Source organism: Ictidomys tridecemlineatus, unplaced genomic scaffold, assembly GCF_052094955.1.
Source record: "Ictidomys tridecemlineatus isolate mIctTri1 unplaced genomic scaffold, mIctTri1.hap1 Scaffold_55, whole genome shotgun sequence".
In the NCBI taxonomy this organism is placed as follows: Eukaryota; Metazoa; Chordata; class Mammalia; order Rodentia; family Sciuridae; genus Ictidomys; species Ictidomys tridecemlineatus.
Genome location: NW_027523660.1, coordinates 1,368,222 through 1,384,863, shown reverse-complemented (window position 1 = coordinate 1,384,863; position 16,642 = coordinate 1,368,222). Strand labels below are relative to the sequence as shown.

General features: G+C 43.3%; 1 protein-coding gene across 1 annotated transcript in view; it reads left to right on the top strand.

The window, feature by feature from the left end:
- Window positions 1-9,241: 9,241 nt before the first annotated feature.
- Window positions 9,242-16,642, top strand: part of LOC144374019 (transcription cofactor vestigial-like protein 4) — a 134,093-nt gene continuing 126,692 nt past the window's right edge. Inside the window, exons 1-2 of the mRNA XM_078036975.1 lie at window positions 9,242-9,293; window positions 9,626-9,674. The gene's annotated coding sequence lies outside the window, so the exon portion shown is untranslated. The remainder of the gene's footprint in view (window positions 9,294-9,625; window positions 9,675-16,642) is intronic.

The following is a 16,642-nucleotide window of genomic DNA, read 5'->3' as shown; positions in this document are numbered from 1 at the left end:
CTCCCTGACCCAGCTGACCAGCTGACCATCAATGATCTGTGTTCTGTTTCCATAGCACAGAGCTGTTGACAGGCAGTAGCTGCCCACAAAGAAACCACATCTCCTAGTCCCCCTTTATTCATGTGAGGCCACTGGACCAGTTCTCACTCATGGAACAGAAATAGCATGTGTGCAACAACCTGGCCCATGTGGTTAAGAAGCACGTATGTCTTCTTCACACTCTTTCTCTGGCTGGATAAAGAAGACTCTGGGGCCCCAGAAGCTGGAAGAGTCCCAAGATGCAGAATCCCTGAATCCCTGAGTTACTGCTTGGAGGAGAGCCACTGTCTCCCCAGAGTCACCTGATTAGGCTTGATGTAAAAACTCATCAAGATTTTAGAATTCATTTGCTGTGGATGCTGGCAATACCTTACTAGATCATCTACCTCCAAAATAACTCTCTAATCTGTCCACTTCACTTTAGTGATCTTCCTCTCATTTTGAACCACTGTCCTCTCTCTCCTGAAAGAATGTAGAAGTGCAACATCTCCCTGCTTTTACCGGCCATCAGAGATATATTTTTTCCTTTCTTTCTTTTTTGTAGTACTAAGAATTAAACCCATGAGTACTCTACCACTGAGTCACCCCCACCCCAGCCCTTTTTAGTTTTTGGGATAGGGTCCCGCTAAGTTGCTGAGGCTGGCCTTGAATTTGTGATTTTCCTGCTTCAGAGAGGTTTTTTTTTTTTTGTGTGTGTGTGTGTTTGTGTGGTATCAGGGAATGAACCCAAGGGCATTAAAACATTGAGCCACATCCCCAGCCCTTTTTATATTCTGTTTTGAGACAGGATCTCAACAAGTTGGTTAGGGTCTTGCTAAATTCCTGGGGCTGGTTTTTTAAAAATATTTATTTCTTTGGTTTTTAGGTAGACCCAGTATCTTTATTTTTTTTTATTTTTAAATTTTTTTTTACTTTTTTTTTATTGGTTGTTCACAACATTACAAAGCTCTTGACATATCATATTTCATACATTAGATTGAAGTGGGTTATGAACTCCCAATTTTACCTCAAATGCAGATTGCAGAATCACGTCGGTTACACATCCACAATTTTACATAATGCCCTATTAGTAATTGTTGTATTCTGCTACCTTTCCTATCCCCTACTATAACCCACTATCTTTATTTCACATTTATGTGGTGCTGAGAACCGAACCCAGTGCCTCATGCACGCTAGATGAGCATGCTACCAATTGAGCCACATCCCAGCCCCCTGGGCTGGTTTTGAACTCGAGGTTCCCCTGCCTCAGCCTCCCGAGCTGCTGGGATTATAGTAGTGCGCCAATTCACCAGGATCTTACCACTATTTTAAATGAGGTGTTTTTTTTTTTTCAGTGCTGGGAGTCAAACCCCGAACCTTGTGCACACTAGGAAAGCATTCTCACCACTGAGTGACAATCTTATCCTCTTAAAGGTTATTATTAACTAGGCATGGTGATGCATGCCTATAGTTTCAGCTACTGAGGCAGGAAAATCCTTTGAGCCTAGGAATTTGAGACCAGTCTGGGAAAAATCGGGGGGCACTGGGTTCGATCCTTAGCACCACATATAGATAGATAAATAAAATGGAGGTATTGTGTTCAACTACAACAACAACAACAAAAAATTTTTAAAAGATTATTATTATTGTTGTTGCTCTTTTGCAGTGCTGGGGGTGAAACCCAGGACCTCACACATACTAGACTAGTGCTCTCCCCTGAAGTTAACCCATTTAACTTATGTTTCCCAGATAATGATCTCTCTCCCTACCTTCTCCCCTACATCTCCCATTAGGCTATGAACTGTGATTGTAGGAATTTGTCCTTCCCCTCTTTCTTCCTCTCTCTTCCTTTCTCCTTCCCTCTCTTCCTTCCTTGATTCTCATAGCCTGTAAGTAGCACTGTGCTTATTATAAGAACAGAATGTAAAAGAGAAAATTGAAATTCAGAGAGACCTGGCAATTCTAGTTTGAAGTGTTTCTCTCTGTGGTAGTGTTGTACTTTTCATACTCAGGAAAACAAACCAAACATGCTCATTTTGGGTAAGTTCCCCAATAGAAACCATTCTGTCTGAGAAGCAGCTAGCTAACAACAGTGGTCAAACTTGAACTGGCCTTGAATCCAGTATCTGCAACATTCTTTTCTGGAGAAAATAGCTCTTGTTATCTCTTGCGGCGGCCCAGTGAAGTTTCTCTCTAGCAAAGACAGCAAGAATATATTGCCAAACCAAATTGTTCTTTTAGTTTCTGAAGGAAAGTCTCTCATGTGAGGACAAATCCAGTCTCTGGATCAGTGTTAGATACCCATCAGAAGTCTCAGGTCTGAGCAGTCATCTGGCCATAAATCTGGTTCTGATAAGGGGGCTCATTCAGAACTATGCTGTGCCAAGAGCTGTCCCAGACAGGTCTCAAAATGGTATGTCTCCAAACCTGGGAACAGTGTCCTCAGGCATAGCTCTTCAGCTAAATCTGAAAGGAGCTCTGGGCTCAGGTTACCACCACTCAATATGGCCCCATCCCTGGACTCCATCCAGTTGAGTAAAGGATAAAATCAGAATTGGGTCATGGTGCAGGTGAGGTTCTTTCTAGACTGGAGGAAAGGCATTCCTTTTTTACTGAGTGCTTACTGTGTGCCTGGCACTGGTAGAGGCTTTTATAAACATCTGTCTAGAAATTCTGCAAATGTTTAACCTTGGGTAGTTCTGTTATATACCCCTTTCCAATCCTCTGACTGTATCCATGAAATCTGAGCAGGAGAGGATGTAGCAGCAGTCAGACCTTGGGGATGAATTCTGACCACTCAGACTAGAAATATAGCTTAGCAACGGCAATGTTTGCTCTCAGCCATATGCCCAGCGCTAAAACAGCACCTTGCACATAGAAGAACCTCAATACCTTATTGTGTTGGGCTGCTTAACTTAGAGCCTTAAAATTCTGTCTTCCTACAACAAAAGAAGGAATAATATAACCTAAATCATAAGATTCTTTAAAATTATTTTTTAATTTTTTGAGATAATTGTACATTCACACACAATCCTAAGAAGTAATACAGACAGATCCTGTTTCCTTTTTCTCCTGTGGTAACATCTTGAAAAACTATAGGACATGGATCAGTCCATTGGTCTTGTAGAATTTTTTTTGCTGTTGTTTAAGATGGGTTCTTACCATGTTGCCCGGACCGGCCTTGAGCTTCTAGATTCAAGGGATTCTCTTGCCTCCGTCTCCTAAATAGCATGACAGGTATGTGCCACCATGTGTGGTTCCTCATAGGGTTTTTAAAATCAAATGCAATTATAAAGGTGTAATGTTTAGCACAGTGCACGCATATGAGAACCATTCAAAAATTGTAGAGGATATCCTGATAGGAGGCTATCTGGTGTAGCTCAGTGCTTCGCAAAGTTTAGTGTGAATATGAGTCAGGAAGCTTATCAAAATGCAGATTCTAAGTCAGTAGGTATTGTAGGAACCTGAGAGTCAGCATTTATGCTAGGAAGTGCCTGTTGCAGTTTGTAGACACTGCTGAGGAGCAAGAATAAGAATGTGGACTCCAGAATCAGATGGCCAAGTTGAACTCTAGTTCAGTGCTTATTATCTTTAAGATCTTGGACAAGTTATTTAATGTCTCCATGTTTCAGTTTCTCCATTTGTATAATGGGGATATAGACAACCTCTAGTTTGTAGGCTGTCATGAGGCTTTATTGTCATTCAGCTCTTAGAGTGGTACCTGGAACATAGTTAAGTGCTAATTAAATATTATTATAATTTTAGACCTTTTTATTAATTGCTCTTTCATTGATATAAGGTAATTTTGAGTTTTTCCATTGGTTACTTCAGTCCCTTGAAAAAGAGAAATAATGGTCAATATATTCACATATTTCAAAATTGCTAAAAGCATTGTTTTTTTTCTTGTTCATTGTTCCCTAAACAATATAGTACGACAACTCTTTTTTATGTATTTTTTAATTTATGTATGACAGCAGAATGCATTACAATTCTTATTACATTTATAGAGCACAATTTTTCATATCTCTGGTTGTATATATAGTATATTCACACCAATATGTGTCTTCATAAGTATGACAACTCTACATAGCATTTATATTGCTTTATGCATTGTAAGTAACCTAGAGGTGATTTAAAGTAGATGGGAGGATGTGCATGGGTTATATGAAGATTTGACATCATCTTACATGAGAGACTTAAGCATCTGAGGATTTGAGTATCCTAGGGGTGGGGTGGGGAGATCCTGGGAACAATGGAAGGGTGACTGTATCTGATAACAGACTTGTGTCCAGAATATATAAAGAGTTCTTACCATTCAATAATAAAAAGTTCAATTTAAAAATGGAGAGAGAGAAAAAGAGAGAGGAAGGAAGAGAGATTATTGTTAGAATGGACTTTTAAAGTGCTTCTAGGCCCCAAATGGCAAATATCTGCTTCACAAGTTCCTTTTCGCTGCCCATAGCAGACATTATCAGTCAATCCTGACACACTACTGAGCCTCAACTGTGTCCCATAGAACTCAAGAGAGGGTTCCCAGGCAAAGCTGTTGTTCAAATTGAAATTTGCTAATCTTGCCCTGGTCCAAGCTTCTCTCAGATGGGAGCCGGACCAAGAGGTGTGAAATGAGTTCCCTGGGCCTACATTGTCACCTAGAGACCAAATATACACTAGAAACCACTGCTTTTGACTCCTTAATGCTTTCTGTGGGACAAGTTGGAAGGAAGAGAAGAAAAGAGCAGGAGAGATTTATATGAGCACATTGTAAGCAAAGGGATGTGTGTAGGAAAAAAAAATCATACTTCTTAGGACATGGAGGAGAACAATGGAAGTGTACATGTACTATGAGCATCTGATATTGGTGACTATCTGTGGTTCCTTTATCCGCCCCCGCCGGCAGTATGACATGGCAGAACTTATTGGAAAATAAACCGCAGTTGACCCTGAACAATGCAGGGGCTAGGGATGTCAACCTCCCCATCCTACCAGTTGAAAATTGTCTGTGTATAACTTTTGACTCTTGAAATAGCAACAGCAGGTGGCTACGAAATTATTACAGTGGTACAGTGTGTGCTATAGTTAATTTTATACAGTTATGATTTAATAACTGTATCTTTAATAAGTTTGTTGACATTGCTCTTGACAGAATGGTGCCATGCACCACCTGTGTATGTGTGTGTGCGTTTTGATAAATTTCAACTTTCTAAAATAGATTTGTGTATAATTTTATAGTAGTAAGTGATAAAATAGACATATATTTTATGTATTCATGGCATACTTTTTCCTTTTCTTGTTTTCCCCTTTCCTCCTTCCCCCTTTTCTTCTCCTTCCCTCCCTCCCTTTCTTTTTCTCTGTGGTTAATCTGAGAGTTTTTTTTTTCCAAATGGCTACAAATCTTGGGGTGGGGGGGAGATCTGCCTATAAATGAACCCATGCAGTTTAAATCTGTGTTGTTGAAGGATCAACTGTACTTACTGGACCATTTTGAGGTTTAAATTAGATAATACTGTGAATAGCACCTAGAATGGTACTGGAAAGTAGCAAATGCTCACTAAACATTAGGAATTATTGTTAATATTATTTTACACGACTTTCTATTCAGTACACTGTCATTGAAATAAGATCATTTCAAATTTTTCCACTGGTTTTCCATTTGGTGTGGAAAATGAAACTTCTTCACATTGCATTCACTAATGGAAGAGATGAAGGATTGTAGAAAGGCAAACACCTTATTCTTAGCTAACTGTACTCCTGAGAACCTTTCGACGTGTGGCAGTCTTGGGGCCATGCCACTCCTGCAGCTGGCAGTGGACTATGCTTCTCATTTCTGAACTATGCTTGACTCCACCGAGCCTTTGGGATGCATGACTTCCAGGCAGATCAGATGACAGCCAATTCTTGATTAGTAGAAAGAGAGGAGACAGATTGTCCCTCTGAGTAGTGTGAACCATGTAGGTATAAAAGGAGTCAGTTCCGAAAGTCATTTACAAGACCATGAAGGTACCGCAGTAGTTGTGGGAAGGCGGTGGTAGAAACCAAAAAGGGTAGTAGGGACCACAATCAGGGAGCCAAAGCCGTCAGGGATCTCCTTGGCAGAAAGAAAGAGCTGGATGGGGGAGGAGATACAACGAAAAAGAGAAAGACTGATCAACACCTTCATAGTCCATGGGTGACAGCCACAATATCAGTCCACAAAGCATCCTTTGGCCCTCTGTGTTTCTTTTTCCTTTTTTTTTCTTAAATTAAAAATGGTTAATATGAAACATTTCAAACATATGTAAGAGTAGCAGAACAGTAGAACTACTCCCCTTAGTCTCCCCACATCCTTCTCTTCATATCCACAACATGGTTTTAACGATGACCAACTCTGGGCCAATCTTATTTCTTCTTTAACTCCAGGCACCCACTTACTTGATTATTTTGATTTTTTTAAAAATAAACTTTTGGTGCATTTGTAAAAGCCTTAGTTTGGAACACAGTCTCTTCAGTAGTCTATGTACAGCCTACTTTTATTTATCTAGTGAGCTACTTAAATAGTGTTTGCTTTCTTTTTGATTTGCCAAATCTTTTTCTTTAGTTCCTTAGACATTTTTAAAAATTGTAGTGAAAGATTTAACATACAATTTACCTTTTTAATCTATCTATCTATTTATTCATTTATTTGAAGCTGGGTTGCTCAAGTGATTTTCCTGATTCAGTCTCCTCAGTAGCTGGGAGTACAGAGTGTCACTGTGTTCAGCTTCTGACTATATATATGTGTATGTATATATACTATATATGTGCGCGTATATATATATATATATATATATATATAGTTTTTATACATATATACCTACTTATATATAGTTTTTTCACAAATTTATGTTCTATTAAAATTATTTTTCATTTTATTTTTTTAATGTTTTGTTTTTTTGATTCTGGGGATTTAACCCAAGGATACTTTACCACTGAGATACATCCCCAGCTCTTAAATTTTTTTTTTTTTTTTTTTGAGACAGGTCTTGCTAAGTTGATGTGGCTGTCCTTGAACTTGGTGATCTTTCTGCCTTAGCCTTCCAAGTCTCTGGAATTACAGGTATGTACCACTGTGCCTGGCTCATTTTATTTTATTTTTTAAATATTTATTTTTTAGTTGGACACAATATCTTTATTTACTTATTTTTATGTGGTGCTGAGGATCGAACCCAGGGCCTCTCATGTGCTAGGTGAGTGCTCTACCACTGAGCCACAACTCCAGCCCTCATTTTATTTTTAATCTTACAAATAGAATCTCTATGCGTCATTTGTTAGGCTAAAGTACACTGTGTGCTGTGTTCTAATTCCAGTTTTCCTATACCTAAAACCTTTTCCCCTTCCTTCCATCTCCCGCCCCCCTCTCTCATTTTTTTTTGCAATACCAGGAATTGAACCCAGGTATAGTTTTTATACATATATACATACATATATATATAGTTGTTATACATATATACCCAAGCCACATCCCTAGTCCTTTAAAAATTTTTAAATCTTATTTTGAGGAAGGGTCTTGCTAACTTGCAATCCTCCTGCCTCAGTTGGTGGGATTGCAGGTTTGGGCCACTGTGCCTACCCCTCCTATACCTTTATAGCTAACTTTTTTTTGGTGGTAATGTGTATGTTGCTACTTTATACAACTAAAACAACTTGACTAAAACCACCATGCTTGGATGCTGCCAGAGCTCAGTCACACTCCTGCTGATGTAAGGCAAGGAGTGAGATGAATCCATGCAATGGCTGAAGACTGGTCATGTCCATGAGAAAAGTTCCTCTGTCCCCATGAGTTATTTTCAGAGTAAGGTTCACTCTAAGCAGTGATGGAAATTACAAAGGCAGCTTTAGGACCTCCGCACTGACCCTGAATGGAAATCATTTAGTAGCAAGCAAATGGCAATGTTGTCATAAAGATCAAATGAGATAATGATATGTGGGAACACTTTGTGAACCTTGGGCCATTTTTATAAATGTGCAGTTGTATTATTTTGTCATCATTATTCATTTGCAATATCTAGGCAGATTGTTTCTCTATTCCTCCTGCATAAGTGGGTGTCTATAAATTGCTCAGCAAGACTAGTCTGGAGGAGAAAAAAAGGGGAGAGGTAACTATTCCCTTGTCCTTTGCCCCTCCAATACCTCCTCAAAGGAAGAATTATCATCTGTTTTAATAGATGAGAAAACCGAGGCTTGATAACTTGCCCAAAGTTTCCTAATGAATACAAGTGGGTTGGGATTCAAATCCAGGTCTGAATCTGGAACCCTTTCCCTGTTTTGCCACACTGTCTGGAATCTGTCTCAGCAGTCCTCATTCTTTCCTTATTCTCTGTCTGAATCTGGCAGGATGAACATCTCCGATTTGTGATCTTTCTCAGAATTTCTTTTCCTATTAGGATACTATTGATGAACTTAAAGAAAGTCTAAGCAAAAATATTGGGAGGACAGGGCACCTTCAATTTGTGAATTTTGAGAGGAACCAGGAAATCCAGGGGTGGCTGTGCATGTCACTTAGGCTGTCACATCTCCAGGGCTCAAATCAGCTAGGTGGATGGATTGGAGGAAAATGCCTTTAACCAGGGCCACAAGATCAGGGCAACCTGTTTTAGTTAAACCCTCTCCTCTCACTGTAGTACGGAGCTATTCGTTCCTGTCCTACATACACAGCAGCTTTGGGATCCAATGAGGTAACGTGCTCTGGGTTGACACGATCAGATGAGGTAGCAGATGGGAAAACAGTTTGAAAACTGCAAAACATTTTTTTTTCTTCCCAGCCCTAATGTATTTGTTTTAATTGTTCTCATTCCCTCTCACCAAAGCCCTCTCCTGGGAAAGAAAGCCCTTATGATAAGGGCTCCTCCTAAACACGGAGATTTGAGAACGGCCGGGAGGTTAGCAACGTGAAGCCATGTAAAGCAAATTAGAGGAAGTCCAGTCACTATTTATTTTATGAAGTTAGCGGCTGAATATGTTAAGCAAATGTTTTCTTAATTGTGGCAGTATGAGAAAAACAATGGGGGGCAAGGGCGGCCTGGGATGGGGGAATGTCAGGCCTCCCCTCCCCGTCCCGTCCCCAGCAAATCTCCAGAGAATGACAGGAAAAAATTAAAGACAGGCCTTTTCTTTTCTTGGTCACATGTCGACGCTGCCGCTGTAATAAGAACCTGCGCCAATTAGAAACGTTCACCTCCTCCTCCCCGCCCCTCCCCGGGCCCATTTCAGAGCAGGCCGGGTCGTGGACTCCAGGTGTTTGCCAAACACAGCAAACACTGGTGTGCGAGCTGCGGAGGGGACGCTTTCTACTCTGACCTCCCTCCTTCGCCACTCGGCTCCCTCCCTTCCACACTGTTTTGATTTACTAGGACTTCCTTCTCCAGGAGAGGGGGCGGGGGACGAGAGACGCCTCTGAGCGCCTGGGTTGAGAGTGAGTGAGCGTGTGTGTGTGTGTGTGTGTGTGTGTGTGTGTGTGTGTGTTTGTGTTTGTGTGTGTGTGAGCGCGCCCGGGTGTGTGCGCGCTGTGGAGTGGCGGAGTGTAAAATGCTGTAATGGGAGGAAACCCACCGCGTCCGAGCGCCCTGAACTGCAGTGGCTCTTCCGATTCCAGGTGGCACCTGAGCGCAGACTTCCAAAGCAAGTGCGACCTGTACCTTCAGGTACGTGGAGCCGTCTGCCTGTCCCGGCCGTGTGGCTTGGGTGTGGGTGACTAACGAGGGGCAGAGGCCAAGAGTAGCCCAGGGTGGCGCCCCGAGGAGCGTGGAGCTCGGGAGGCGGGAGGCAGCTGTGCGCGCCGGTGTGGCTCGGGTGTGGACGCCGATCCAGGCGCTGCAGAGTTGCTACGCCCTTGGGTTGCAGAGTGTGAGGCTGGGAACGACAGCGGGTCGGAGCGAAAGGCAGCGTGGGTGCCGCAGATTTGATTCAATTGCGCTCAACTGGGCGGGCTGAGTGGCGGGTAAGGGGCAGCAAGTCTAGAGGCCACGGAGTACGACAGGACTGCGGTGCTGTGTCCGCGGGGTGCAGGAACCTATGGGCAGCGTGTGCGAACGTGCCTGGCCCTGAGCAGCAGGAACCTGGGCGAGCACCAAATGTTCGTTTGTGTTTGTGCACTGAAGGTGTGTGTTCCCACGGGGAGCACACTGTGTGGGCTGTGCCCACGTGCCCTTATTTGCAAGCGCCTACTCGGAGGGGCCCAGCTAATATTCTCCACCCGAGCGCGCCTGCAGTAGCTGGGTAGGTGCGAGCTGGCGCTCCGCGCGCGGCCTTCGGGGGAGGGGAAAGAGCTTCACAGGCAGCTCGGGGCCCCGGCCCCGCCTCCCCACGGGCTCACCTGGGCTTGGCCCCCACCTGCTCGTGGTGGAGGCGTGGCCTGGGCGTGGCCTGGGCGGCCCAGCGGAACTCGGGAGAAGGCGGGCGGCGCCTCATTCCAGGGATTCCTCACGCTCGGGTCCGCCGCGGAGACAGCCTGGCGCGCGCGGCCCGCGTCTGCGTGTGCTTAAACGGCAGCCGGGGGGGGGGAGCGCGGGCGCGAGCGCGCCTGTGCGTCCGCGCGCCCCCAGAGTGCTCCCTGCGCGCCTGGCGGCCCCGCCTCTGTCCCTAGCCGCCCCCTGAGGGGCCCGGCCGGCCGGAGGCGGGCGAGCCTGGAGCCGCCCGGTGGTGAGTGAGCAAGAACCGGGCGGGCCCCGAGCTGGGTGAGGGCTGGCCTGCAGGGGACCTTAGGAGTGGGTTGACCTGAAGCGGGACGGGGATGCCTTCCTTGAGGGGAGGAGGCGGCTTGTCTTCACAGGACAGCAAACGAGGCTAACGTTGGGAAGGGAAGCGACTGTGCTTCGGGAGCGGGAGATTCAGCTCGTGGAGGGAGTCCTAGGCACCGGGCCGACATAGAGGCCCCGCACCCTGCATCCGCTTGGTCCCGGCCGCCTCCAGCCAGGGCTGCGGCGCGGGACTGAGGGAAGGGGCAGAAGATGGGTAGCAGGGACCAGGCTCTTTCCTCTTACTACACTTCCCGCCTCTTGCCCCAAACAAAACTGCACACTGTTCCTGCACTGTGTGCAGGCCTCGCCGAAAAGCAAAGTTCTTTTTCTTTTTTTGTTTTCGGTAGTCTCCTTTGATTAATCACACTGAGACATTTACTTGTCTCAGATTAGGATGACAGTACTTGCTGGGGCTGTTAAGTTAGTCTTTATGCGCTTTACTGGCATGTAGTCATCTGTTTAAGCTAGATGATTAAAAAAATCGGTTTCACTTTGATCATCTGTGCTGTATGTTGCTAGTTGTATTTCCTTCTCTGTGGTTAATAGGAACCTGCAGCCTGGTGCGGGGGTGTGGGGGGAAGTGGAGGCGGCTCTTGCAGTTTTATCTGCGCTGCTTGCCCCTCTATTTAAAAGGTACTAACCCACTTTGTAGGGTTTTAGAATCTTTTTCCTAAACCCAAGGCTACCTTGACTAAGAAGGAGACTCACTTGGAACAAAGACAAAACACGATAAACGGCAGTTTGCGTGTTAAGATTTGAAGGTCAGTTTTGCGTACCAAAACTTTGATTCTTTGCCCTAGTGTTTTAAAGCCCACGGCCTTGAAGCTCATTGTTTCCCACTGTAGCTAAGGAGGAGACTGGCATGACTGCCAGAAGGGTAGAGTAGGAAGTTTGAAAGAGATCTCTTTGGGGGGGGGGCAGCGTTAAGTGGGAACCCAATGGAGTGATTTCTTTTTTTTTCTTCTTTTTTTTTTAAATGATCTTGGGGATCAAACCCAAGGCTTCATGCATGCTAGGCAACACTACCACAGAGCCACATCCCCAGCCCCCATGGAGTGGTCATGGGAGAAGTTACTTATTATCTCGAAATCTCCATGTTCTGAATTTATTTAAAAATACTTTCCTCAAAAGTTTCTTATACCCAAGACAGTTTTCTAAGGTCTTGTCTTGTCTTTCTTTCTTTTTTTTCTTTTGGTCTCGTGTAGTTCCTGTTGCATCTGGCTGAAAAGTCCCCCGCCCCATGGAAATGATGTAAACCCTTTAATTTGTTGTTTCACTTTGGCAAAATTTTAATCCCAGGCCGATTTCCCCTGCCATGCCACTGTGTTTTCATACTTCTGGGCAGCCTGCCTTTGCTTTTCCATTTGGAAGGGAATGCAAACTGATTTTTTTGTTGTTGTTGTTGATCAAAACACAATACAATTAAGACAATTCTGCTATAAATAACCATGGTCTGCATTCAAAAACTGTGAATGTTGTAGTAAAAACAGCTCTGGCTTCTTACTCCAGAGACTTGAGTTCAAGTCCCCTAGCTATGTCAGGAAGGTTTTTGGACCAGAAAGTTATTCATACTTAACCTTTGCATTTGGTTTACCTCTGTAAGAGGGTGATACTGTCTGTTCCAGAACATCACACAGTTTCAGGAATTATAAGGAATAATGTGCTTTGAAAGTATTTTGTGTTAGGTTATTTATAAAAGCCTTTGAAGATTGGAAAGAACTTCATAAACACAGTTGTTGCCACTTCCCTTGACTGACGTAGAGCTATGACTTTAAGATTTTAACAGTCTGCGCAGCTGTAATTAGGAAGCTAAAATCTTCACTTTTAAATGTTCTGTAATGTCAACTTCCTTTTAACTCCTTATTGGAGTTCATATTGTTATATGTTGTTACCTCCTACCTCTGGTGATGGCTAGACAGATCCAGAGGAAGATGTTACTTTTGTGTCTCTTCTGTGTGTCTCTTCTGGATAGCCTTGCTATGCAACTTTTAATTCACTTAATACTTAGAGTAGTAACAATAATAAATAAAAATCATCTTGCAACTTTGAATGTGACAGTATAATACGAACAGTTGCAAGTTGAGTGAAGCATAGAAAAAACTTAGTAAATTATGACTAAGTATATTATCCAGTCTGTTTAATGTCTGAGTGAGAAAAGCTGTTGCAGGTATGAGAAACTGGTGGCGGAGGAAATTGTGTGTGTGGAACATTTGTTAAGATATATCCTAAAGTTAATGAAGTCTTGGTGTGTGGGCTTAATAGAAGAGTAAAGCAAATTAAAGCAAATATTGCTAAATCAGCCTCTTACCAATAGGACCCATTCACATTAAAAAACAGTTGGGCACAGTGGTGCATGCTTGAAATTCCAGCAATTCAGGAGGCTGAGGCAGGAGAGTTAAAAATTTGAGGCCTGCCTGGGCCATTCAGCCAAGACCCTCTCTCAAAATATAATAGGGATGGGAATGTAATTCAGTCTTTGCCTAGCATTTGTGAAGCTAGGGATTTGGGTTCGATCCCTAGTACTGCAAAACAAAAATCTAGGAACTAAGTTGCCAAATCTTGATGGTACAAACTGCCAAGGTAGAAGAGGAAAGAGAACAGGAGATGTTGAAACCAGGAAAAAAAAATCATTGTATCTGGGATACAGTATAGAATGTACTTTCTGTGTCTCCTGCCTCAGGCCTGATAATCAGATACAGCTGATTCATATTTATGAATTTGCCTACTTGCAAAAATGTGTTTGAAACTCCGAAAGCAGTAATTGCAGTGCTTTGTTAGACATTGGGGAGCAAGTACATGGTGAGGAAAAAATTTGAGTGCACGTGTTCCCAGCTGAGGTGGAAAAAAGCAATATTTTGCCTCCTTCTTCAGCTCTCAAATTACATACATATAAACAAGTGTGCTTTGGGGGACTCTTTAGCACCACCTTATTTTTTGGCATTTTTATGCTTTATGCTTGGGATTTTGTTAAAAATTGCCTTTAAATGTGGTGCTGAAGTGCTGTCTAGAGCCAAGAGGGGTTCAATATTCTTGACAGAAAATTCCTGTGGGGTTCAGCATTAGATAGTTACAAGGCTGTTGTCTCTGGGTTTAGCATTATGGAATCAACAATAGATATTTAGTAAAGAATCTCTGAACAGAAATACAAAGAAAAAGGAGATAAACTGGGTATGGTGGTGTAGACTGTAATCCTTGAGATTACAAGGAGGCTTGAGACAGGAGGATTACAAGCTTGAGGCCAGCCTGGGCAGTTTGTTGAGGCCCTACACAGGGCCCCAAAATAGAAAAGGGCTGGGGCTGTAGTTCAGTAGTAGAGTATCCCTGGGTTCAATCCCCAGTACAACAAAAAGTCTGAGCAGAGACTCAAAAGAACCTAATTCAGTGCTTATGGTGACTTTATGGAATATAATTACAGTGAATAATGAGAATTAACTGTCTTTGTTGATAGGTTAAAGTTGACCTAATATAGCATGTCATGAGTTAAAAAAGTTTATCTGGGCTTTAATAGGCTGGGAGTTGAGATTGGAAGATTAGACCTGGGGTATTAGGGGAGCTTTTCCAACTTGAACCATGGTGCAAATTGATTTCTTTTCTTTCTTTTTTTTTTTTTTTTGCTGTTGAGGGGTATCCTGAGGATTGACTCGGGGGGCAGTTTACCACCAAGTTACATCTCCAGTCGTTTTTTGTTTTTATTTTGAGACAGGATCTCACTAAATTGCTGAGAGCCTCACTGAATTGCCCAGGCTGACTTTGAATTTGAGGTCCTCCTGCCTCAGCCTCTGGATTGGTTGGGATTACAGGTGTGAGCCACTGCATTCAGCTATCACTCTTATTCTTGAGCATAATAGGTCCCTTAGAATATGTGGCCCCCTCAGCACTTGTGAATAGGAAATTTAAAGTATCTAAGCAGAATAAATGTAAGAATGAGCATATCCAGAGTAAGCTACAAATGCCAAAGAATTGTTTATTTCATATGCAATACTCTATAAGACTGAGGTCTTAAAAATGAAAAGGTAGATTTCTAGTAACCTAAATATTGAGAGCAAAGCATAGTTCCTTTTTAATCTAGGCTGACAATAATGTGCCACAATGATGGGGAGTAGTAGTCTGCTCCAGAAGTCTAGACTTGGAGTTGTATTGTTAGCATTAGACATTGCGGTGTCATTGTGGGCCTGCAGTTCAGGGATTTTCCAGGGATACCTCAGGGAGATGGATGAACTAAAGCCAGTAGTAAAAAGTTATGCCAGCATCAGGCAGCCTTGCTTCAGGGTTATGAAATGTGCTGTAAGTTTGGTTTTGCAACTTTAAGCCGTATAGATGGCCCTTGCCTGGCACATGGTCAGCTCTCATAGTCTGTGTAGCAAATTAGTAGCAAACTGCATGGAAGTAACCGAGGATCTCAGTCATTGCATGGTGGCACTGCCTGCCAGCTCCTGTTGCTAGCGTCATTGATGACTAAATATCACATCCCTGCCTTTCCACAGGGCTGAGGACACCCAAGGACTGGGTGAAAATGAGCCTGGGGCCACTATATAGCCTCAGAAAACCTCAAGCAATTGAGTTAAGCGTTCATTTAACATCTAGAATGGTGTCCCTTTATTCAGCCCAAGCCCACTGAGGTCTGGCTCTCTGTTGAGGTGATGAGTGGCCAGAGCTAAGTTGACACCCCAGGGCCTGAGGTTACCTGTTCCTGATATCTAAGGGGCCCCCTGTTGGAGTGTCAGAGATTGGTGTTCCCCTAGCCTGTCCATCTGCAGAGGCTTTATGGGGAGGGGACATACCTGTACCGAGTTACCAGCTTCTTCCATTTTCTAGGATGACGTGAGGTCCATTGCCAACAGATTTGGCTCTTGTTTGGGGGCTTATGCAGGAGGTTGGCAAGCACTGAAAGAAGCTTGATTAGGGATTTTAAGCATACACACATATATATTTTTTTAGTTCTCTGGAAATAACAGAACCCGTAGGTATATTATTCATATTTTAAACATTTAGCCTGGTGAATTTTGGGAATGGTTATGTGTAGACATAAGGAGTTGGGTGTAAGCAGAAGTTGGGTAAGTCCTTGGGGCATTGTCCCTGGTGCTTCAAATTATGGCCACATGGGTCGATTATTCATGCTCAGAACATGCCCTGATGAGGAAAGCTGAAACAATCACAGATCTGTCTGTGGACACTCTTTGGTGGTGTGCCCAAAGAGTAGTGTGAATAAGGGCTGGCTTCTCTTTAGAAGGTGTCACATGATTTAAAGTTGTGGAATTCCAAGTACCCAGGTGCAGCTTTGAACTGTTATCCCCTGTTGGAGCGTAACAACAGATTTTCTTGAGTGCGACTAAGCAGGCATCACCCTTCTTCTTTACACAGAGCCTGTCCTCGGAGCCTGAGTTCTTTGGGCTTTGACTTGATTCTGCCTTTGTTGCAGCCCCAGGGATCCTGAGGGCTCTGACATTTGTGGCCCAGTGTTGTGGTCATTCATCCTCATCTCTCCATCAGCTATTTTTCTTTCCTGCTTTGGTTACTATTGCTGTGGCCCCCTGCCTGCCTGTAATTAAAAGAAAAAAAATATGGCAGGGTTATCATGTTCCAGAGAAGAGCTTGTTCCCCTGTGCCCGCTGTAGAAGCCTTTACATTATTGCTTGATATACATCTCAAGGTACAGGGAATAGCACAGGTCTGGAAGTCTTGGTAACTGAGGGAAGGTTTTCTTAGATAACTTGAAAAAATCGCACTTGTTTCCAAAAACTATTCATGATTTAAACTAATCATGCTGATTTTTACTTAAAAACAGTAAAAGTAGAGCTGGATGCATTGGCGCACACTTGTAATCCCAGAGATTTGGGAAGCTGAAGCAGGATTGCAAGTTCTATGCCAGCCTC